The 24,202-nt window shown below is 44.8% G+C and overlaps 1 pseudogene; it reads left to right on the plus strand.

Annotated features, from left to right (window-relative positions):
* Positions 1-11,620: 11,620 nt before the first annotated feature.
* Positions 11,621-12,180, plus strand: LOC132487595 (molybdopterin synthase catalytic subunit-like; annotated as a pseudogene).
* The last annotated feature ends 12,022 nt before the right edge of the window (positions 12,181-24,202 follow it).

The following is a 24,202-nucleotide window of genomic DNA, read 5'->3' on the forward strand; positions in this document are numbered from 1 at the left end:
CAAACTAAAGTAAATGCCTTGGGAATTTCCTGGCGGTCCAGTGGTTAGGACTCCATGCTCTTACTGCCGAGGGCCTGAGTTTGATCCCTGGTCGGGGAACTAAGATCCCACATGCTGCGGCGCAGCCAAATAATAATAATAATAATAATAAACACCTTAATTTTAAAAAAAAAAGCCACTCTGGTCCCCTTCCTGTTGCAGTGAAATCTCAAGTTCCACAGACTCCTGCTGGCTCATCTAACCCTGTACTTGTTTTTCTCATTTCTTATTCTTTTTTTTTTTAATGAAATGATCTACTTATTATTATTATTATTATTATTTTGGCTGCATTGGGTCTTCGTTGCTGCATGCGGACTTTCTCTAGTTGCAGCGAGAGGGGGCTACTCTTCGTTGCGGTGCGAGGGTTTAATGCGGTGGCTTCTCTTGTTGCGGCGCGCGGGCTCTAGGCACATGGTCTTCAGTAGTTGTGGCTCATGGGCTCTAGAGCGCAGGCTCAACAGTTGTGGTTCATGGGCTTCGTTGCTCTGCGGTATGTGAGCTCTTCTCAGACCTGGGCTCAAACCCGTGTTCCCTGTGTTGGCAGGCGGATTCTCAACCATTGCGCCACCAGGGAAGTCCTTATTTCTTATTCTTTTAAAATTCATGCTTAAGTCCTGTGGGAGAGAATAGCTGTAAACAGCTTTAATTAAATTGTACTTATAAAAAACTACTTTCTTCTACTCCACTTTATGCTTTTGGTATTGTTGATCTTTAAAAATTAAATGGTCTTTGATAATGGGGGGGAAAAGAGAATAGTTCTAACATCTAAAAGAGCTATTAAAATATTCCTCATTTTTCTTTTTCCAGCTACACATCAATTTGAGGCTGGATTTTCTTTGTATTCCTCAACCAAAACAATATACAATAGCAGACTAAATGCTGAAGTGGATGTGAGAATCCAGCTACTTCTGGTAAGTCAGATATGAAGAGAGTTGCAAACATGTAAACAAAGCAACTCTTCTCATTAACTCTTTTATTTTGGAAAATGTAGTTATTTTTAAATTAATATATAAACATGTTTCAAATTTTCTGTCTTAACTTTTAATTCAGTAAATAGGGTTTTGTATAACCTATATAAACAAGAGCTCTTTGGAGTCCTCAACAACTTCTCAGAGTGTAGAGTGGTCCTAAAGCCAAAAAGTTGGAGAATTATCCTAGAGGAAAGCACTAGGAGCTCAACAAAAATGGGGGCCACATTATCCCACACAAGAAATCTAACATTTATACAATAATGCTATATAATGTATAGTCTGTATTAAATTGTCCCAAGATGTCCCAATAATTCCTTTAAATTTGGGAAGGGGGGATTTCCGTGGTGGCGCAGTGGTTAAAAATCCACCTGCCAATGCAGGGGACATGGGTTCGAGCCCTGGTCCGGGAAAATATCACATGCTGTGGGGCAACTAAGCCCGTGCGGCACAACTACTGAGCCTGCGCTCTAGAGCCCGCGAGCCACAACTACTGAGCCCATGTACCACAACTACTGAAGCCCGCGTGCCCTAGAGCCCATGCTTCACAACAAGAATCCACCGCAATGAGAAGCCCGGGCTTTCTCTAGTTGTGGGGGGCTCGCTGCAAGTAGAGGAGGCCCGCGCACAGCAACGAAGACTCAACGCAGCCAAAAATGAATAAAATTAAAAAAAAAAAAAAAAGAAAGCCAGGAATTTAAAAAAAAAAATTAAGGGAAGGGGGTCCGGGATCTAGAATCAAGGCTCAGGCATAGCATTTGGTTGCCAGGTCTCATTAGCTTGCCTTTTTAAAAAAAATATTTATTTTTTATTTGGCTGCATTGGGTCTTGGTTGCAGCATGCAGGATCTTCGTAGCGGCATGTGGAATCTTTCATTGAGGCGCGCAGGTTCAGTAGGTGCCACACAGGCTTAGTTGCCCTGCTCCATGTGGGATCTTAGTTCCCCGATCAGGAATCAAACCTGTGTCCCCTGCATTGGAAGGCAGATTCTTAACCACTGGACCACCAGGGAAGTCCCCCCTTTTTTAGTTTTCTACTGGATCAATGCAGACTTCTTTATTCTCCCTTACGCCCTTCACTGGTTTAGAAATTATACATTCTACTTCTGCTCGTTTAGAAATTAAATTCTTAACTTGACTATACAGAGTTTAAAATTCATCATTGTCTTTATCTTTCTTAGAAATATGAGAAATTTAGATGACTTCTGTCCAATTTCTCCTCTCCTATCTTCCATGTTATTATTCCATCATACTTTAGTTCTACTGGGTCTTCTGAGCCCCCTCATTTTTTTTCAAATAGGTTTATCAACATGTTTTCCGGTTTCCTAGCTGAGCAACGTGTCTTACTTTCCACTCCTATGTGCTGAATTCAATTTCGTGATAAGTGAAGGGCATCATTGAATAGGTCTTTCAACAAAGATCTGTGAGTAATTAACTTTCTCTATCTCGAATTGTTCAATTTTATCCTCATTTTGTAAGCTTTTTACTGAAGTATAATATATACATACGTGTAATACAGAAAGTACATAAGTTATTAGTGTACAACTTATTTTTATATAAATTTATTTATTATTTATTTATTTTTGGCTGTGTTGGGTCTTCGTTGCTGCGTGTGGGCTTTCTCTTAACTGTGGCGAGCGGGGGCTGCTCTTCGTTGGCAGTGCGTGGGCTTCTCACTGCAGTGGTCTCTTGTTGCAGAGCACGGGCTCTAGGCAGGTGGGCTTCAGTAGCTGTGGCTCGCGGGCTCTAGAGCACAGGCTCAGTAGTTGTGGCGCACAGGTTTAGTTGCCCTGCGGCATGTGGGATCTTCCTGGACCAGGGCTTGAACCCGTGTCCCCTGCATTGGCGGGTGGATTCTTAACCACTGCGCCACCAGGGAAGTCCCTACTGTACGACTTATGAGTGTTGACGAAATCACTACCCAGATCAGGAAATGTAACATCACCAGGACCCCCAGAACCTCCTTAAACCACCTCCTAGGCACTATGTTTCCCAACTTCCCTTTGCTATCTTAACTTCTACTAAAATAGACTGGTTTTGCCTATTTTTGTTTTCCTGTAAATGGAATCATATAGTATGTACTCTGTCGTGTCTTACTTCTTCTCAACATTGCATTTCTAAAATTCACCCAGGGACTTCCCTGGTGGTGCAGTGGCTAAGAATCCGCCTGCCAATGCTAGGGGACATGGGTTCGAGCCCTGGTCCAGGAAGATCCCACATGCCGCAGAGCAGCTAAGCCCGTGCACCACAAATACTGAGCCTACACTCTAGAGCCCGTGAGCCACGACTACTGAGCCTGTGAGCCACAATTACTGAAGCCTGTGTGCCTAGAGCCCGTGCTTCCCAGCAATGAGAAGCCCGTGCACCACAATGGAGAGTAGCCCCCACTCACTGCAGCTAGAGGAAGGCCATGTGCAGCAACGAAGACCCAATGCAGCCAAAAATAAATAAAATAAATATATATTTTTTTAAAAAATAAAATAAAGTTTTCAAAAATAAAAATAAAAATAATCCAGGGACTTCCCTGGTGGTCCAGTGGTTAAGAATCCTCCTTCCAAAGCAGGGGACACGGGTTCGATCACTGGTCAGGGAACTAAGATCTCACATGCTGTGGGGTAACTAAGCCCGCGCACTCTAGAGCCCGCACGCCACAACTAGAGAGCCCGAGTGCCACAACTCCTGAGCCCACGCACTCTGGAGCCCATGCACCACAACTAGAGAGAAGCCTGTGCGCTGCAAAAAAGATCCCGCGTGCTGCAACTAAGACCCAATGCAGCCAAATAAGTAAATTAGTTAATGAAAAATAAACATATATTTTTTAATTAAAAAAATCTATGTTTTTGCATGTAGCTGTAATTTATTAATTCTTCTGTCATATAAAACTCTATGTTATGAATATGCCACAATTTATGTATCCATTCTACTATTGATGGCCATTTGGGTTGTTTCCAGTTTGGGGTTATTAACGATGCTTCTCTGAAGGTTCTGACACTTGTCTTTTGCTGCACATATGTATGAAATTCTGTTGGATGATACTTAGGAGTGAATTACTGGGTCATAGGCTACATACTTAAGCATTCGGCTTTAACAGACACTGGCAAACAATTTTCTGAGTGTATTCTTCCAGCAATGTATGAGAGCTTCAGTTTCTCTACATCTTTGCTAACAGTTGGCATTGTCATTCTTTTCAGTTTTAGTCATTCTTGTGGGTGTATAGTGGTTCTCATGGTGGTTTTAAATTGCCTTTCCCGTGGTCTCTGGGGCGCAATTGGTCAGTGCATTAAACTGATAAATAGCATTTCCCTGGAGACTAAAGAAATTGAGCTCCTTTTCGTATACTTATTGCCCATTTTAATATTCTCTTTTCTGAAGTGCCTGCTTCAAGTTTTTTGCTTATTTTTTCCATTGGATTGTCTGCCAGTTTGTGATTTGTAGGAGTTCAATATACATTCTGATATGAGTCCCCTTTTTGGATATATGTATCGCAAAAGTTTTTTTTTTTCCATTCAGTGGCTTGCCTTCTCATTCATTTAAAATGTATTTTGATGCACAGAAATTCTTAATTTTAATTTAGTCCAACTTATTGACCTTTTATGTTTATGTCTTATTTCCTGTTTGATAAATCTTTTCTTAACCCTATAGTATCTTCTGGAAGTTTTATTGTTTTATCTTTCACTTTTTAAAAAAGATTTATTTATTTATTTACTTATTCGGTTGTGCTGGGTCTTAGTTGCAGCAGATGGGCTCCTTAGTTGTGGCATTTGAACTCATAGTTGTGGCATGCATGTGGGATCTAGTTCCCTGACCAGGGATTGAACCAGGCCCCCTGCGTTGGGAGCGCAGAGTTTTAACCACTATGTCACCAGGGAAGTCCCTACCTTTCACTTTGATACCTATAATTCTCCTGAAATTGATTTAAAAAATTTTTTTTTTACTTTTGGCTGTGTTGGGTCTTCATTGCTGCGTGCGGGCTTTCTCTAGTTGTGGCAAGAGGGGGCTACTCTTTGTTGCGGTGTGCAGGCTTCTCATTGTGGTGGCTTCTCTTGTTGCAGAGCACAGGCTCTAGGGCTCATGGCTTCAGTAGTTGTGGCATGCGGGCTCAGTAGTTGTGGCACACAGGCCTAGTTGCTCCATGGCATGTGGATCTTCCCAGACCAGGGATCAAACCCGTGTCCCCTGCATTGGCAGGTGGATTCCCAACCACTGCACCACCAGGGAAGTCCTGCAATTGATTTTTGATGCACCCTATTTCAGATATGTTAAAATGTGGAAAACAGTATGTATCCAAGAATTGATAAAATTCAGTTACTTTTTAACCATTTAAAATTTAATACGTAACAGGCATTTTTCTCTACCATTAAATGTTCTTCTACAAGACTTTTTTTAATAGCTGCCTAATAGTTGTCTAAAAAGAGACAGCAGGAACTTCCCTGGTGGTCCAGTGGGTAAGACTCCGAGCTCCCAATGCAGGGGGCCGGGGTTTGATCTCTGGTCGGGGAACTAGATCCCGCATGCGTGCTGCAACTAAGAGTTCCCATGCTGCAACTAAGAAGCCCGCGTGCTGCAACTAAGACCCAGCACAGCCAAAATAAATGAAGGAAAAAAAAAAGGAGACAACATGCCCCAAATGGATTTGAAACCGTGCAACTCACACTGGGACTTAAACCCACCGTCTTTTTTTTTTTTTTTTTTTTTTTTTTTGCGGTATGCGGGCCTCTCACTGTTGTGGCCTTTCCCGTTGCGGAGCACAGACTCCGGACGCGCAGGCTCAGCGGCCATGGCTCACAGGGCCCAGCCGCTCCGCGGCACGTGGGATCCTCCTGGACCGGGGCACGAACCCGCGTCCCCCGCATCAGCAGGCGAACTCTCAACCACTGTGTCACCAGGGAAGCCCCCCCACCGTCTTTTAATTGAGATCACACACCTGGTCTCAGAACTTAATGAAGCTCAGTTTCTTGATGTCTTATGGCAGAAAGAATTCAGTGAGAGACAAAGTGATACATAAGAAGTGGATTTATTTAGGGAGAAACACTCCACAGACAGAGTGTGGGCCATCTCAGAAGGTGAAAGTCCCCAAAATATGGCGTGGGTAATTTCATAGGCTAATGAGTGGGAGGATTATTCCAACTATTTCAGGGGGCTGGGGGAAAGGGCGGGGATTTTCAGGAATTGGGCCACTGCCCACTTTTTGGCCTTTTATGGTTAGCTCTGACCTGTCATGGTGCTGGTGGGTGTGTTATTTAGCTAATGTATTACAATGAGCGTATAATGAGGCTCAAGGTCTACCGGAAGTCAAATCTTCTACCGTCTTGGATCTAGTTAGTTCTAACCAGTTTTCGTCATGTCTTATGGCTATGTCATTCTTTTAAAGGTGCCCTGTCCCCTTCTGTTTCAGATTCACTTGTGCTAAACCCCACATCAGCAAATCAAGACTTAATACCTAACCTATAACACAACATTGTAAATCAACTGTACTTTAAATAAATAAACAAATTAATATTGGCAGTTTCAGCCTCTCCCAGGAATGTGACCTTTAGTCAGCCAATGTGGAGTTACCTGGTCAGCACTAGTGAGGTAATCTGCCTGAAGGACCTGAAACAGGAGGGAAGGAGGCAGGGCAAAAGGTTTGAAAGAATGACATAGCCTGAGGACATGACATAAACTGATTAGAACCAAGTGGATCCAAGATGGCGGATAAGTTGACTTTTTCCACTAGACCTTTTTTTTTAAAATTAATTAATTAATTAATTTTTGGCTGTGTTGGGTCTTCGTTGATGCAAGAGCGCTTTCTCTAGTTGAGGTGGGCAGGGGCTACTCTTTGTTTTGGTGCACAGGCTTCTCACTGTGGTGGCTTCTCTTATTGCGGAGCACAGGCTCTAGGTATGCGGGCTTCAGTAGTTGTGGCACATGGACTCAGTAGTTGTGGCTCACGGGCTCTGGAGCGCAGCCTCAGTAGCTGTGGCTCACAGGCTTAGTTTCTCTGCAGCATGTGGGATCTTCCCATACCAGGGTTCAAACCCATGTCCCCTGCTTTGGCAGGTGGACTCTTAACCACTGTACCACCAGGGAAGTCCCTCCACTAGAACTTGAGCCTCAGTATCAGCAAGCTCACATCAGCAAGCTAAATGACACACCTACAGGTGCCATGACAGTTCCGAGACCGACCATAAGGATCAAAAAGTGGGCAGTGGCCCAATTCCTGGAAATCCTGGTCTTTTCCTAAAATAGCTGGTATACTCCTCCCACTCATTAGCTTATGAAATTACCCACTCCAATAAAAACTGACAACCCCATACCCTGGTGCCTTTCTCACCTTCTGAGATCGCTGGCCCACACTGTCTGTGGAGTGTGTTTCTCTCTAAATAAATCCACTTCTTACCTATCACTTTGTCTCTCACTGAATTCTCTCTGTGATGAGACATCAAGAACCTGAGCTTCATTAAGTCCTGAAACCAGGTGTGTGATCTCAGTTGGAAGACTGTGGGTTTTGGCTGCGTTTGAGTCCCAGCCGTTTGGGTTCAAGTCTCAATCAGGGTTTTGGACGGGTTCAAGTCCCGGCCACGTGGGTTCAAGTCCCAGCCTGAGGTGCATGGTTTCAGCCCCAGTCTTCCCCAAAAGGAAGGTGGCCTTGCCTGAAACAATCCACTCTTAGCTAGAATAACTTCCTTGACCCGCCTCCTTCTGCCTGTAAAAGTCTTCCCTTTGTACAGCTCCTCAGAGCTCCTTTGTTTGCCAAATGGGAGGCTGCCCAAGTCATGAATCATTGAATAAAGACAAATCTTCAAATTTATTCAGTTGAATTTTGCTTTTTAACATACTCATCATATGCCTCTCCCTGGAGCAGAGGCTCTGGAATCAGACAGGCCTGGTTAATATCTTGTCTTCATCTCTTAAAAGCTGTGTAACTTTTAACAAGTTATTTAAAGACTCTGGGCTTTAGCTTTCATGGGAGGTGCCCAGGTCTTGAACTGAGTTGGTTTCATAGTTGAATCTCAATTCCTAATTAATAATTGATTTAGAAGCACTACATCAACTGAAACAGTGGATCAATTAACTCTAGAACAGTCTTATTTATTCATTAAAGTCTCCTAAAGACCTGGGATAGGCCACATCCTGTGAGCCCACAGTTTTATTGGATGTGACTAAGAAAAATAAAATGACATCAAAATGGATGCCCTTTGGTAGTTGAAAACTAAAGTCAGGGTTGGTGCCATGAAAAAGTGGCAAATGAACCACTTAATCACATTTCTTTATCAGATTATCAGATTATTCTTTATTTGTAGTGGTTATGAGAGGATTCCACCTTGTTTTTCCTGGTTGCCTTGGGAGAGAATTGCTTACTTTCTCTGTGGCTCACTTTATCATCTGTAATTGGTAGAGTAAAAGTTTAATACCAGCCTCATGGTGATGTTGTGAGGGTGAGCTGAGGGAGGATGAGACAAGTATTAAGTGATCAGTAATGGCCACCGTTATTCACACCCTTGGTGGGGTATAGACCAGTGAGATTTGGGAGCTCACTCCAAAACTAGAGTGGGGAAACTCAAAAGGCTAGAGTGGGACTCGGGCCCTGTTTATGTGGAGCAGATGGAGACTGCCAAAACTCATAAGAAGTGGCTAGGGACTTCCCTGGTGGCGCAGTGGTTGAGAATCTGCCTGCCAATGCAGGGGACATGGGTTTGATCCCTGGTTCCCAAGGATCCCACAGGCCGCGGAGCAGCTGAGCCCGTGCACCACAACTACTGAGCCCACGTGCCGCAACTACTGAAGCCCACATGCTGCAACTACTGAAGCCCACACGCTGCAACTACTGAAGCCCACGAGCTCTAGGGCCCGCATGCCAGGACTACTGAGCCCGCGTGCCTAGAGCCGGTGCTCCGCAACAAGAGAAGCCACCGCAATGAGAAGCCCGCGCACCGCAACAGAGAGTAGCCCCCACTCTCCGCAACTTGGGAGAAGACCAAATGCAGCCAAAAAAAAAAAAAAAAGAAGTGGCTAAAGACAAAATTTCAATGGGAGTTCCCTGGTGGCCTAGTGGTTAGGATTCCAAGCTTTCACTGCCATGGCCTGGGTTCAATCCCTGGTCTGGGAACTGGGATCCCACAAGCCACGTGGCCAAAAAATTTTTTAAAATTCAGACATCAGTTTATGCAGGGAGGTGCTGGTAAATGTTTTTAACAACCAGGGTGTGTGTGTGTGTATGTGTGTTGATTTATAGCATTTCTGTGGTGTAGATACTTCCACCATGGCCAATGTCTAACTACCAACATAATATCACTGAACACAGAATTGCATAGTATTTCCATTTTATAGTATTTCTACCAGATAGATACAATAACTGTAAATATCCTCAAGAGAAGAAATACTACAGTAAAAAGGAAGTGATGAGTTTTGAGTCTTCTAATATGTTTTATTTAATTGTAAGTTTACATAACTTAATTTTTAATAGTGGCTATGTTTAATGACTGGCTGACAAAATTCCTGAAAGTCTAACGATTGGTTCTCATGAGCCTGTATAAGCTGGCTGCAGCCACCACTGAATTAGCCCACGGGTCCTCGTTTGGATCCTGTATCTTGGACAAATAGCATTCATGTTTAAGTTCAGGACCTGGCAACTGGACAAGTGCTAAGGGCAGGTTCAACGTACTTCTTAAGGACCAGTACTCGTTCCCCTGATAACAGTGTCCCTTCCCCCAGGACACGGCCCAAAAGGTGACCTTTTACTTCCCTGGCTCTAAACTGTTTATCATTCTGACCCACCAGCACCTCCCCCAACTTCAGGGCAGACTGTCTCAGGAATGCCTGGGACATGCACGTAGGGCATCGTGGCCGGCCACCTGCTGAACCCACGTCAGGTGCTTACAAGGTCAGCCAGGTGGCCAGAAGGAGAGCAGAAGGCCTGAGAAGGAGCTGCCGGCTCCTGGGCTCTCAGCCCTATGGCATCTGCGTTGTTGAGGTAGGAATGCCCTTGGCAAATATACCCCATCAGTCCACTGCCCTCCTATGTTTCAAAACCTGGGTCCAAGCTACTATTTCTCAGTTTAACCTCACTTCTCCCCATTGCTTCTCTACCCCTGCAAATAACAGAGCCATAATGTTGACAAGTACAGGCACTGGGTGCTTGTTCTAGAATTATCCCACTTAAGCCTCGTAACAACCCTATGAAGTAGGTACTATTCTTATCCCAATTCTGTGAATGAGAAATCCAAGACTTGGGGTGGTGTGCTCATTTGCCCACAGTCATAGGGGAAGGACCTGGTGTTTTTCCTTTCTCCCTCAACTGTCTTCCTTCACGTGGTAGCCTCAGTTCATACATGCTCATTTTGCATTCTTCAACATGTTGCTTCCTCCTAAGTGTTCTCAGCCTAGAGACGGTGGTGGAAGCCATGGGTCTGAAAAGATTGCTCAAGGAGAGAGTGTGCTGTGAGGATGGAGAAGAGGAGGGGAGGAGGAGGCGGTGATGAGACCCTGACGGGCACCTACACCTGAGGGCCCCTGAGGAAGAGGAGACCCAGAAGGGCTGTCACAGAAAATGTGAGATAGCCAGGGGATGGACTGCAGTGCGGAAGTTACAGAGTGGATGAGGAAAGGAGCACCGAGACGTGTCCCCTGGATTTTGCTGTCCAGAGACATCCGTGACCTTGGCAGGGGCCGTTCCTCCATTGCTCTGCTGGATGGTGAGGAGGCTGCAGCAGGGAAAGCAGGAACTCAGCAGGTGGGTTGAGGAAAGCCTGGGAGCTAGTAAAGTGGGTCAGCCAGTGTAGACCTCTCTTTCAAATGAAGCAGCCTGCGCGCTGCATCGACCTGGCACCTCGGCTTCCGCGCCGGGATACCGGGCTAGGGTTCCCTGGAGGGATGGTGCCGCGGTGCCAGGTGACGGCCTGGAAGACGAGCTGGTTTCTAAAGGCACCCGCGATCTTTGCCCTTGCTTCTCAGATTGTTCGTTTCTAAGAAGACAAGTTTTCAATTTAAAAAGAAATGCACTTAACTAAGAATTCTTTGATGAAATGTGCTCCATCTGTGCATTTGCGAACCCTTGATTATTTTCAGACCTCTGATTATTTCGTAGAGAATGATTTGCTCAGAGTCACAGGTGGAAGTGTTGTATTTTGCAAAAAAATTCCTGAAATAACAGGAATTTGCGCAGACACCATTTCTGTGCCACAAGAAATAAAAGCATTGCAGCGGTGGAATGAGACAGAAACGCGCCATCCTGGATTGGCTGACGTCAGAAATCAGGTGATATCTGCTGTTCGTCAAGAATATGTCGAGGGCTTCCCTGGTGGCGCAGTGGTTGAGAATCTGCCTGCCAATGCAGGGGACATGGGTTCGAGCCCTGGTCTGGGAGGATCCCACATGCCGCGGAGCGGCTGGGCCCGTGAGCCACAACTACTGAGCCTGCGCATCTGGAGCCTGTGCTCCGCAACGAGAGGCCACGACAGTGAGAGGCCCGCGCACCGCGATGAAGAGTGGCCCCCACTTGCCACAACTAGAGAAAGCCCTCGCACAGAAACGAAGACCCAACACAGCAAAAATAAATTAATTAATAAAAAAAGAGCACTTGTAATAAAGATGTTTGTAAGGAAAAAAAAAAACATTAAAAAAAAAAAAAAGAATATGTCGAGCTTGGAGATCAGCTCCTCCTGCTTCAATCAGGAGGCGAAATTGTCATTATCCCCCTATTAGTGGAGGATAGTGCTTTTGAGCCACCTGGAAAAGGTATAAATGAAGTTGAAGAGAATCTAAAGATATAATAAAATTCACATCTGAGAAACTTTCAGTAGATGAAGTCTCACAGCTGGTGATTTCTCCACTCCGTGGTGCAATATCCCTATTTGTAGGAACTACAGGGAATAACTTCGAAGGGAAGAAAGTCATTAGCTTAGAGTATGAAGCATATCTACCAATGGCAGAAAATGAAGTCAGAAAAATTTGTAGTGTCATTAGGCAGAAATGGCCAAACACGTAGCAGTGTTCCATCGACTTGGCTTAGTTCCAGTGTCAGAAGCAAGCATTATCATTGCTGTGTCCTCAGCCCATAGGGCTGCATCCCTCGAAGCTGTGATACTTTAAAAGCCAAGGTGCCCATATGGAAAAAGGAAATGTATGAAGAGTCATCATCATCTTGGAAAAGAAACAAAGAATGCTTTTGGGCAACCGATGATAAAACCACTTAGATTTTTAGAGTCCTAAAATTTAAACTTGGTAAATTCTTATCTTTGATCATGTTTTGATTTTTCTTCTCCAGAAGATAGTTTACTGAACATAATCTCTTATGTTACACCAGTGGAACAAAAGAGAGAAAAAAAAGCAAAATAAATGAGTGTTTAGGATGAGGGCTTATACGGGAACTAGAGATAGAGGAAAGAAAGGCTTTAGGGAGAAAAATGGAAGAATAATTTAAATGTAAGGAAAGATGCCTGTGGTAAACATATTCTATGACTAAGTTCTAACCATAACCTGACTCGCACTGAGGTGTGGCCCCTCCTCAGTGACTGTCTCAGAGGCTGCCCCCAACCCCCTACCCCTATGCCCAGTGATATTGTTTTCAGGGATGTGTTTTGGGAATGTAGGCAGAACTGGAAGGTAAAAAAAGTCCTTATCGGATACTCTTGGTATGATATATTTTTAGAATTTATATATTTTTAAAATAAGCTAAATAAACATGATTTTTAAAGTTTAAAAGCAATATTTTCCTGTTTTTAAAAATTCAGTGATAATACCTAAGATATTTCATCATATGAAGCTTTCTAGTATTTCAGAATCAGTAATCTCACCATAATACTTATTATATTTTATTAGTTATTAGTATTGTATCAATATATAAATTAGCATAAAATTGTTGTAAAACAAGGCAAACTAGCAACAAGGGTGCTTTGTGTTATAATGTTATAAAATTTTATAACATGTTAAACACAACCAATTAAAAAGGAAAATTGTATAATTATTTGGTAAAATATTTTCAGATAGTTTTCTTTTTAGCTTAAGCAACATTATCATTAATAAAGTTATGTTTTCTGCAAAAAAAAGAAGGAAGCAGAAAAAAAGAATTAAAAATACCCAAAAAAAGGAAAAAATTTTTAAAGTTTTTAAAAAGATTTTTTTTTTAAATGAAAAGAAAAGAAAAAGGAAGCAGAAGGGAGAGCCGAGGTGGAAGGAGGGCTTTGAGAATTTGGGTTTTAGATTGGTTGTTTGGTCAGTTGGTAAGCTGGGACTACCTTTGGCAAATGTATTTATTTATTTATTTGGCTGCACTGCGAGGCTTGCAGGATTTAAGTTCCCTGACCAGGGATTGAAACCAAGCCCCTCAGCAGTGAGAATGAGGAGTCCTAACCACTGGACCGCTAGGGAATTCCCAATCTTTGACAAAAAAAAATTTTTTTGTGTGTCCACGTAGCATGCAGGATCTTAGTTCCCCAACCAGGGATTGAACCTGTGGTCTCTGCGTTGGAAGCGTGGAGTCTTAACCACTGGACCACCAGAGAAGTCCCTTTGGCAAATTTCAATGCTGAGGAAAAGGAGCTGGCTGAGGTGAGGCTGAATATGCCAGTGAGAGAGGAGGGTAAAGGCGAGAGGTGGCAGAGACCACAGACCCTGAGGGGTCCAAGCCCCAGATGGCAGACAGGAGAACCTCCATCTTCTTTCCTGGGGAGAAGGGAGCCGTGATGGTTGCTGCCTGGTGACCTCTTTTTCCTCTGACGAGTGGGAGGCAGAGAGTGAGGGGGATGAATAGTCGGGAGCACTAAGGAGGGTGGTGGAGTTTATGACAACCAGTCTGGGAGAATTGTAGAAGGAGGCTGGCAAGAGATGAGCTGAACGGGCTTCCCTGGTGGCTCAGTGGTTGAGAGTCTACCTGCTGATGCAGGGGACACGGGTTCGTGCCCCGGTCCGGGAAGATCCCACATGCCGCAGAGCGGCTGGGCCCGTGAGCCATGGCCGCAGAGCCTGCGTGTCTGGAGCCTGTGCTCCACAACGGGAGAGGCCACAACAGTGAGAGGCCCGCGTACTGCAAAAAAAAAAGAGATGAGCTGAAGTAGGAAGTAACACGTGTGCAGGGGACAGTCCCCACAGGAGTCCTTGCCCAGCACCACAGACAGGCTTCTTTGTGAATGCTGGTGTGTCTGTAGCCCTTAAGCTCATTAAGTTCACTCACCATCAACTTTCTTACTGCTTTTGCCACCAGGAGGGGACAGTCTCTCCCGATACTAAGGACAGCTCACTGTGACTCCCAGTAAGAACTGCATGAGCGTGTTTCTGGATTTCTTTCCACCACATAAGTTTACAAGGAGAAGCCAGTTGTCTGTAACCTGGAAAAGGGCTCTCACCAAACATGGAATCAGCCAGCGTCTTGTTCTTGGACTCCCAGCCTCCAGAACTGTAAGAAGTAAACGTTATCTGTTTCAGCCGCTAGTCTGGGGTAATTTGTTACAGCAGCCTGAGCTGACTGGGACAACATGCATAGTAACCCCATGCGCAGAATGAAGAAGTGAGTCGTTTTGCCCAAAATAGAGCAGGACTTCCAGCTCCAGATCAGTGAATTTTCCACTGTGTCACGGGAGGTACTGCAAGGTGCCATGTTCTCCCAAAGTCTCCCCTCACTTAATTAAATAGAAAATATGTCCTTGGAACTGGCCTCTCTGGACTTAGCATAGATATGGGAATACATCAGAAGCATTAGCCCTTTTCCTTTGAACCAGATTTACCTCTTCAGTCATTTAAACCTGAGTTTCATTAGGAGGTAATTAGGTTTCCTCTCTGATCAATTGGTGGTGGTTACACAGAAGGCCCACCTGGAAAAGTTCTGTGATCAATTAGCCATGTCTGCCGGGGGCAAGGCAGCGGGAGAGTTAAGACCTGTGCACTAAATATATGCCCAAGCTGGTAAGAAGTGGAAACAGTGATAGACATTAGGATTACCTTTGCAAAAAGCTCAGAAAGGAAAGAGATGAAAGATTCTACGGAAGTCCAGGTTTTTCAGTCTCCTGGGTGAATAGTTGAGGGTGGTATGCTTGCCGATTGAGAAAATTTGTCTATTTGGGGGAGTCAAGGCAGGAGTGTCCAGAAGGGAGAAGCACAAACAGTAGCTCTTGGAGTTTGGACACCCCCATCCCCTCCCCCATACCACTCCCACTCCGCCCCCCACCCCAACCTTGAATTCAGGGTACAGTGAGCAGGGCAGTTACCAAGATTCCTGGGCAAAGTTTCCTCTTGGCACCCAGACCTGAAGAGATCAGGGAGGCCAAGGGTGTGTTGAAATAGCCTGGCAGGACGAATGCTGAGTTTGTCTTCCTGCCAGCGGCAGGCACAGGATGAACCAAATACAGCCTGGTCTAGATACAAATGAATCTAGATTTTGTGGGGCCTGAAGCTTACACAGTTGGGTTGGCTGGGCAGGGGATTCTTTTTAAGAAAATAATACAAAATTAGGTAGACCCTTGGAAGGGGCCTATGTGAGTGAGGGATCCTGAAGCTTAAGCTTCAGAAAGGGGTATGTGTGGAGAAGAAAATAAAATAGTATGAGGAGATAAAGCATAAGGAAGGGGAGGCTACTCTGGACTGGAGTAGTCAGGAGAGGTTGACTTCTGAGCCGCAAACCAAATGACAAGGATCTGTGCAAAGAGCATTCTGATCCGAAGGAACAACAAGTGCAAAGGCCCTGAGGCTGAAACGGTCTTGGAATGCTGGGACCGGGAGAAGGTCAATGTGCCTGGCATATGGTGAGCTAGGGGAGAGGGTTGGGTGGTGAGTTCAGAGGAACAAGCAGGTACTGGTTCACATTGGGCCTTAAAAGCGTGGTAAGGACACCATTATTCCAGGATTGGTGGGAGGCTATTGAAAGCTTTTGTTTTTTCTTCAATATTTATTTATTTGGCTGTGCCGGGTCTTAGTTGTGGCATGTAGGATCTTCGTCGCAGCATGCGGAATCTAGTTCCCTGACCAGGGATTGAACCCGGGCCCCCTGCATTGGGAGCACAGAGTCTTAACCACTGGACCACCAGGGAAGTCCCTATTGAAAGCTTTTAAGTGAGGCTAAATATAAAAAGAGCATTATGGTGGTGTGTGGATAATGGCTTGCAAAAAATTCTAAAAGAGGGTAGCCAGTGGAAGGCGGAGGTGTGTCAGCAGGACCTGGTCCTTCCAGGTCTGACAGTCAGGGGGACAGCCACTGGGACAGAGGGGTGTTTCCTCCCGTTTCCTCTGAGGCTCCCTCTGATGAGCCTCTCCCAATTACTGTCACTCACATTCACCCCACAGAGCAGTTTGGGAACAAAAGGGCTGCTCTGTATCTGCACTGCTGGACCTCATGGTCTGGACAGCTTCTGAAGCCCTGGGTCGAACCCATGGGATAAAGACAACCTCAAGGTACCCTTAGCAACCTCCAGGGACCTCAGGAGTGAGCACCCTTGTTTCCAGAACATCTGACAGCCACGTTTGGGGTGGACGGGAAGGACACCCTCTGAGCACCCTGCTGCGGTCTGGCTGGGACAGCGGTGGCCATATGCTCTCTCCTCCGCCTCCAGAAGGCTGATCTCTGTGGGAACCTCTGAGGTGCTCCAACCGTAGAAACATGCCACACAGGGGAGGAGGAAGAAGGAATTGTATTGCTGCAGGTGGCTAATGAATAGGTCTGCCCTGGGGCCAGGAGGGAAGGAAATGTGGAGTGGGAAGAGAATCTTCAAGCCAGGGAAGGAGGGATGCCATGGGGGCCTGCAGAGCTGAGCATCAGTGAATATGACATGTGCCTGGGAAGCCTTGGCCTCACACAGGTTCCTCCCCTCCGCCACTGAATCTGCAGGGACTAAGGGCCTCCCTGGACAAGGCCAGGACAACATCTTTGCATGCCCTGGAATCTAAGACAAGAAACTGGGGACTTCCCTGGCGGTCCAGTGGTTAAGACTCTGCACTTCCAATGCAGGGGGGCACGGGTTCGATCCCTGGTCAGGGAACTAGGATGACGGATGCCCAGCGGCACAGCCAAAAATAAATAAATAAAATAAAATATTTTTTTAAAATATTATCTTAAAAAAAAAAAAGACAAGGAAACAATCAATATGGTAGCCCAACTGTTTGGGACTTGGGAATGGGAAGACCCAGGAGGTGAAGAGCTGGTCTCCTGGTGGAGTCTGCTGCTGAAGTGGATTTGGGTTTGAGCACCGAGTTTGAGATATCCAAACAAAGGGCTTGGGGCCAGGTCAGAGTGATTCTTAGGGGACCAAGAGGAAAGTGTTTGCCCACAGTTCAAGTAATGAGAGGAGAGACAGAGAGAGGGAGAGAGGGAGTTAAACTGTAAAAGAAGAGGTAGAAAAACACCTTGATAAACTTGAGAAAATGGTTAATTGGTTATGGGATCCCAGCGGGCCTCTCTAAAACGGAACAATAGTTGGGGTGTTGCTGGGGATTCCCAGAAAAAGCCAACCAACCAACCATCAAACAAAGAAAAATGGAAATAAAGACACAGACGTAAAGAATGGACTTGAGGACACGGAGAGGGGGAAGGGTAGGTAAGTTGGGACGAAGTGAGAGAGTGGCATGGACTTATATGCACTACCAAATGTAAAACAGATAGCTAGTGGGAAGCAGCCGCATAGCACAGGGAGATCAGCTCGGTGTTTTGTGACCACCTAGAGGGGTAGGGTATGGAGGGTAGGAGGGAGAGGCAAGAGGGAGGAGATATGGGGATATATGTATACGTATAGCTGATTCACTTTGTTATAAAGCAGAAACTAACACACCATCATAAAGCAATTATACTCCAATAAAGATGTTAAAAAAAAAAAAACAATGGAGAGAGACTGGAAACAGTGGTTGTGACCTGGATCCTTTACCCCAGTGATGGTGGCAGTCACAGTGAGACCCTGCCCCCAATCAACAGAAAATTAAGGCAGAAAAAGCTGTCTTTGGGACTTCCCTGGTGGCACAGTGGTTAAGAACCCGCCGGCCAATGCAGGGGACACGGGTTTGAGCCCTGGTCCGGGAAGATCCCACATGCCACAGAGCAACTAAGCCCGTGCGCCACAACTACTGAGCCTGTGCTCTAGAGCCCGCAAGCCACAACTGCTGAAGCCCATGTGCCTAGAACCCATGCTCCACAACAAGAGAAGCCACCACAATGAGAAGCCCATGCACCTCAACGAAGAGTAGCCCCTGCTCGCTGCAGCTAAAGAAAGCCTGCAAGCAGCAACAGAGACCTGATGCAGCCCAAAATAATTAATTAATTAATTAATTAATTAATTAAAGCTATCTTTGGAGAGGTATAGCAGTGACAGTTGTGTTAAGCAGTCAGTGGACAAGACCAAAAGATTGAAAAGACTCTAATGCAGGCAATCTGGGTGGGGCCCCAGGAAGATAGGACTGTAAACAGGTAGGGGAAACCTCATTCCAACTCCTTTTCTTGGTCAGGACAAAGCTCTTCTTGGGATGGGGTGGGGCAGTTAGTGGACGAAGAGCCAGAAAGTGGCAGAGTCTACCCAGGGAGGGGTGGTGGGCAGGGCCCCTGGCTGAGGAGGTGTCCCTCATCCAGCCATAGCCAGAGTCACCCAGGTGTGCAGCCCCTTATGGCCCCTTGCCCTGATCCAAGCCTGCCAGGCCTTCCTCCCAGACCTGGTCCCTGATTTGGTCTGCCCATGAGGTAAGGACAGGCAGGGACAAAGTGCCCAGTCAGTGACCTGTGTGCCAGCTGGGGTAGTCCTGGCCTTTGAGATCTAAATAGAATCTCCTCCACTCCCATCCCACAGGAAGTGGGGCCCCTAGCATCCCCCTCACTGTTTCCAGGGTTCAAGAAGGCTTGTTTTGCAGTCCCCCGACCAGAGTCCTGCACCACTGACCTCTCAAGCTCCTTCCTCTCACTTTCCCACCCTTTCTCTTCCCTATGCTATGCACCCATCCTAGACTCAGAGTCACTCTCTTATCTATCATTTCTCCTCACACAAGACTTAGGTTGGGGAGAATAAAGGAGTATACCTGGCAGGAAAACAAACTATTTAAAATGGAATATTACAGATCCTGGGCTTAAAAGTTCTTTGGTATCAAAATCCCAATGATGTTTCTTGCAGAAATGGGAAAATCCATCCTAAAATTCATATGAAATCTCAAGAGGCCCCAAATAGCCAAAACAATCTTGAAAAAGAACAAAGTTGGAGGCCTCACACTTTCTGATATCGAAACTTACTGTAAAGCTACAGTAATCAAAACAGCATGCTACTAGCATAATGAGAAACATACAGGCCAAAGAAATAGAAGAAAGAACTCAGAAATAAACCCTCTTGTTTATAGTAAAATGATCTTCAACAAGTGTGCCAAGACCAATCAATAGGGAAAGGACTGTGTTTTCAACAGTTGGGGCTGGGAAAACTAGATGTCCACATGCAAATGAAAGGTTGGACCCTTACCTACCACCATATACAAAAACTAACTGAAAATGGATCAAAGACCTAAACATAAGAGCAAAAACTACAAAACTCTTAGAATGAAACGGGGTAAGCTCCATGACATTGGATTTGGTAATGATTTCTTGGATATGACAGGCAACAAAATTAAAAATAGACAAGTTGGATGACATCAAAATTAAGGACTTCTGTGCATTAAAGACTACAATCAACAGAATGAAAAGGCAACCCACAGAATGGAAGAAAATATTTAGAAATCGTAGATCTGATATGGGGTTAATAACCAAAGAATATAAATAACTCCTACAGGGGGCTTCCCTGGTGGTGCAGTGGTTGAGAGTCCACCTGACGATGCAAGGGACACGGGTTCATGCCCCGGTCCGGGAAGATCCCACATGCCATGGAGCGGCTAGGCCCGTGAGCCATGGCTGCTGAGCCTGTGCGTCTAGAGCCTGTGCTCCGCAACGGGAGAGGCCACAACAGTGAGAGACCCGCGTACCACACACACACAAAAAACCTCCTAAAACTCAACAACAGAAAAACACACATCTGATTAAAAAATGGGCAAAGGTGGGACTTCCCTGGTGGCACAGTGGTTAAGAATCCACCTCCCAATGTAGGGGACATGAGTTTGATCCCTGGTCCAGGAAGATCCCACGTGCCGCGGAGCAGCTAAGCCCATGCACCACAACTACTGAGCCTGTGCTCTAGAGCCCGCAAGCCACAACTACTGAGCCCACATGCCAAAACTACTGAAGCCTACACACCACAACTACTGAAGCCCTCGTGCCCAGAGCCCGTGCTCCACAACAAGAGAAGCCACCACAATGAGAAGCCCAAGCACCGCAATGAAGAGTATCCCCGTGCTCACCACAACTAAAGAAAGCCCACGAGCAGCAACAAAGACCCAACGTAGCCAAAAATAATTAAATTAATTATTTTTTTTAAAAAAAGGATTCAACCACAAAAAAAAAGGGGGTGGGCGCAAACGACTTGAATAGACATTTCTCCAAAGATAGTATGTAAAAGCCCAGTAAGCACATTAAAAAGTTGATCAACATCTCTAATCACTCGGAAAATGCAAATTAATACCACTTAACACACATTAGGATGGCTACTATTAAAAAAAGAAGAAAAAAATGTGGGTGAGGATGTAGAGAAATTGGAACTCTTTTTTTTCTTCTTTTGGGTGCACCGCATGGCTTGCAGGATCTTAGCTCCCGACCAGGGATGAACCTGGGCCACAGCAGTGAAAGCGCCAAGCCCTAACCACTGGACTGCAAGGGAATTCCCAGAACTCTTTTTTGTTTATTGAGGTATTAGTTGATGTACAGTATTATATAAGTTTCAGGTGTACAACAGTGATTCAAAATTTTTAAAGGTTATATTCCATTTATAGTTATTTCAAAATATTGGCCATAGTCTTGTAGCTTATTTATTTTATACATAGTAGTTTGTGCCTCTTAATTCTCTACCCCTATCTTGCCCCCAACTTCCCACTGGTAAGCACTAGATTATTCTCTATATCTGTGAGTCTGTTTCTTTTTGTTATATTCACTAGTTTGTTTTATTTTTTAGATTACACATATAAATGATATCATATAGTATTTGTCTTTGTCTGACTTATTTCACTTAGCGTAATATCCTATAGGTCCACCCATGTTGTTGCAAATGGCAAATTCATTCTTCTTTATGGCTGAGTAATATTCCATCGTGTATATATATATATATATATACTACATCTTCTTTATCCATTCATCTTTTGATGGACACCTGGGTTGCTTCCATATCTTGGCAATTGTAAATAGTGCCGCCATGAGCATTGGGGTGCATGTACTTTTTCAAATTAGTGTTTTCATTTTTTAGGATATATACCTAGGAATGGAATTGCTGGGTCATACGGTAGTTCTGTTTTTAGTTTTTCGAGAAACCTTCATACTGTTTTCCACAGTGACTACCAATTTACATTCCCACCAACAGCATATGAGGATTCTCTTTTCTCCACATCCTGATATGGAGATAGCCACTCTAACAAGTGTGAGGTGATATCTCATTGTGGTTTTAATTTGCATTTCTCTGATGATTAACGATGCTGAACATCTTTTCATGCGCCTGTTGGTCATCTGTATGTCTTCTTTGGAAAAATGTCTATTCAGGTCTTCCACCCATTTTTCAATCGGGTTGTTATTTTTTTTATGTTGAGTTGTATGAGCTGTTTATATATATATATATATATATATATATATATATATATATATATATATATATATATATATATATATATATATATATTTGTGTGTGTGTGTGTGGTACGCGGGCCTCTCACTGTTGTGGCCTCTCCCGTTGCGGAGCACAGGCTTCAGACGCGCAGGCTCAGCGGCCATGGCTCACGGGCCCAGCCGCTCCGCGGCATGTGGGATCTTCCTGGACTGGGGCATGAACCCGTGTCCCCTGCATCGGCAGGCGGACTCTCAACCACTGCGCCACCAGGGAAGCCCTGTTTATATATTTTTGATATTAACCCTTATCAGTCATATCATTTGCAAATATTTTCTCCCATTCTATAGGTTGTCTTTTCAGAAATTGGAACTTTTATGCACTGTTGGTGAGAATGTAAAATGGTACAGGCACTGTAGAAAATAGCATGGCAGTTCCTCAAAAACTAAAAATAGAATTACCATATGACCCAGCAATTCTGCTTCTAGATGGATACCTAAAAAAATTGAAAGCAGGGTTTGAAAGGGATATTTATATACCCATGTTCATGGCAGCATTAATCACAACAGCCAAAAGATGGGAGCAACCCAAATGTTTACTAATGGGTGAATGGATAAACAAAATGTGGTTATACATACAATGGAATGTTATTCAGCCTTAAAAAGAAAGAAAATTCTGACACATGCTACAACATGGATTAACCTTGAGGACATTATGCTAAGTGAAATAAGCCAAACATAATACAGTATGTTTCCACTTATATGGGGTACCTAGAGTAGTCAAATTCATAGACAGGAAATAGAATGGTAGTTGCGGGGGGCTGGGGGAATGGAAAGTTATTGTTTAATGGGTACAGAGTTTCAGTTTGGGAAGATGAAAAGAATTCTGGAGATGGATGGTGGTGCTGGTTACAAAACAAGGAGGATGTACACCTAGAAATGGTTAAGATGGTAAATTTTATGCTATGTGTATTTTACCACAATTTTTTTAAAAAGTCCCTTCCCACTGCCACTCTGTCCCTGCCACTGGGAATTTCTCACTAGACACATACCTCCCAGGCTGAGGCTCCTGCTATTTTGTTCTGGTCCCTTTTCATTTTTCTGACCTTCTCCCCTGTCTTCTCCTGTCTTTTGGGGGTCCCTTTCCCCAAGTTCTTGTTAACGACCCCTGTAAAGCTGTTTAGTTCCTCATGTGTTTAACCATGCCCTGGCACCTCCCCTTCCTCAACCAAAGTGGCTGATCCAGATATTTTCCAAAACAAAAACTGTTCTCACCGTGCTAAATGCATTGAAAACGTGGCATCTGGTGTGTACAGTGGCCTCCTGAGAAACTGAGTCATCCAAGTCCACAGCTGAGACTCCACCTTCTCTCCACCAGCTGCCAGGACGTGGGTAGACCTGGGGGCCCCAGGAGTGAATTTGTCAGAGTAAAAGCTGCTCTGGGCAGCCTCTTGGCAGCCTGCTAACAGCCCCTGCTGGCAACGTTCCATCTGTCTGAGCATCACAGATCAAGCCTCAGAAGTGCAGGGCCTGAGGAGAAAGCAGAGAACGATGATGGCAAAAAGGGATCCCCAAACCCAGGCCAGGTGAACTCAGTGCAGGATGCAGAGGTGCTTGGGGACCACAGTTGCAGGGGTGACAGGAGGTGATGGAGGAATGGACATCGAGAAAGTCTACACCTGCGTGTGTGTGTGTGTATGTGTGTGTGTGTGTGCCCATGTGTGTAGACATCCCTGGAGAGGTCTTGGGGGTGGCGAAGATTAAAGGAAAGACCGGGAGCTCTCCCAATGGGTGAATATGACAAAATCCTGCAGGGAAACAGACAATGCATTTCCAGGCATAAATTTCCAAAACAGAGGCAGGAGAGGGCCCCTGAGAAGTCTTCAGAACAAAAACCGCCACTTGATAAGTGCTTACCAAGTGCCAGGTGCTAAACACTGATAGTAGTTTCAGTTACTCCTGCTACATGCCAGGCAGGCCCTGTTGTAAGCCAGCTGTCTAATAAACATACAGTGCCAGCCACATATATAATTTAAAATATTCTAGTAGCTGCATTTTATTTTATTTACTGTTTAAGAAGTACAAACAGGGGACTTCCCTGGTGGCGCTGGATAAGACTCCATGCTCTCAATGCAAGGGGGCCCGGGTTCGATCCCTGGTCAGGGAACTAGATCCCACATGCATGCTGCAACTAAGAGTTCACGTGCTGCAACTAAGGAGCAAACGAGCCACAACTAAGGAGCCTGCCTGCCGCAACTAAGACCTGATGCAACCAAAAATAAATAAATAAATAAATAAATAAGAAATATAAACAGAAGTTAGTAACATGTATACCTAATGTACACATGGGCGATACCCAGGGGGAAAATTAGTAACTGCTCTGTATTTTAAAAAGTTTTCTTAAAAGTGAAATTAACTGTAAAATATATTCTATTTAATCTAAAAGATGCAAAATATTAATTATCAGTGAGATGTTTCACACTCTCTTTTCTTATTAAGTCTTCAAAATCCAACGTGAATTTACACTTACGGCATATCGCAGTTTGAAGGAGCCACATTTCAAGTGCTCAACGGGTGCCGGTGGCTGATGGCTACTC

Source organism: Mesoplodon densirostris, chromosome 4 (assembly GCF_025265405.1).
Source record: "Mesoplodon densirostris isolate mMesDen1 chromosome 4, mMesDen1 primary haplotype, whole genome shotgun sequence".
Lineage (NCBI taxonomy): Eukaryota > Metazoa > Chordata > Mammalia > Artiodactyla > Ziphiidae > Mesoplodon > Mesoplodon densirostris.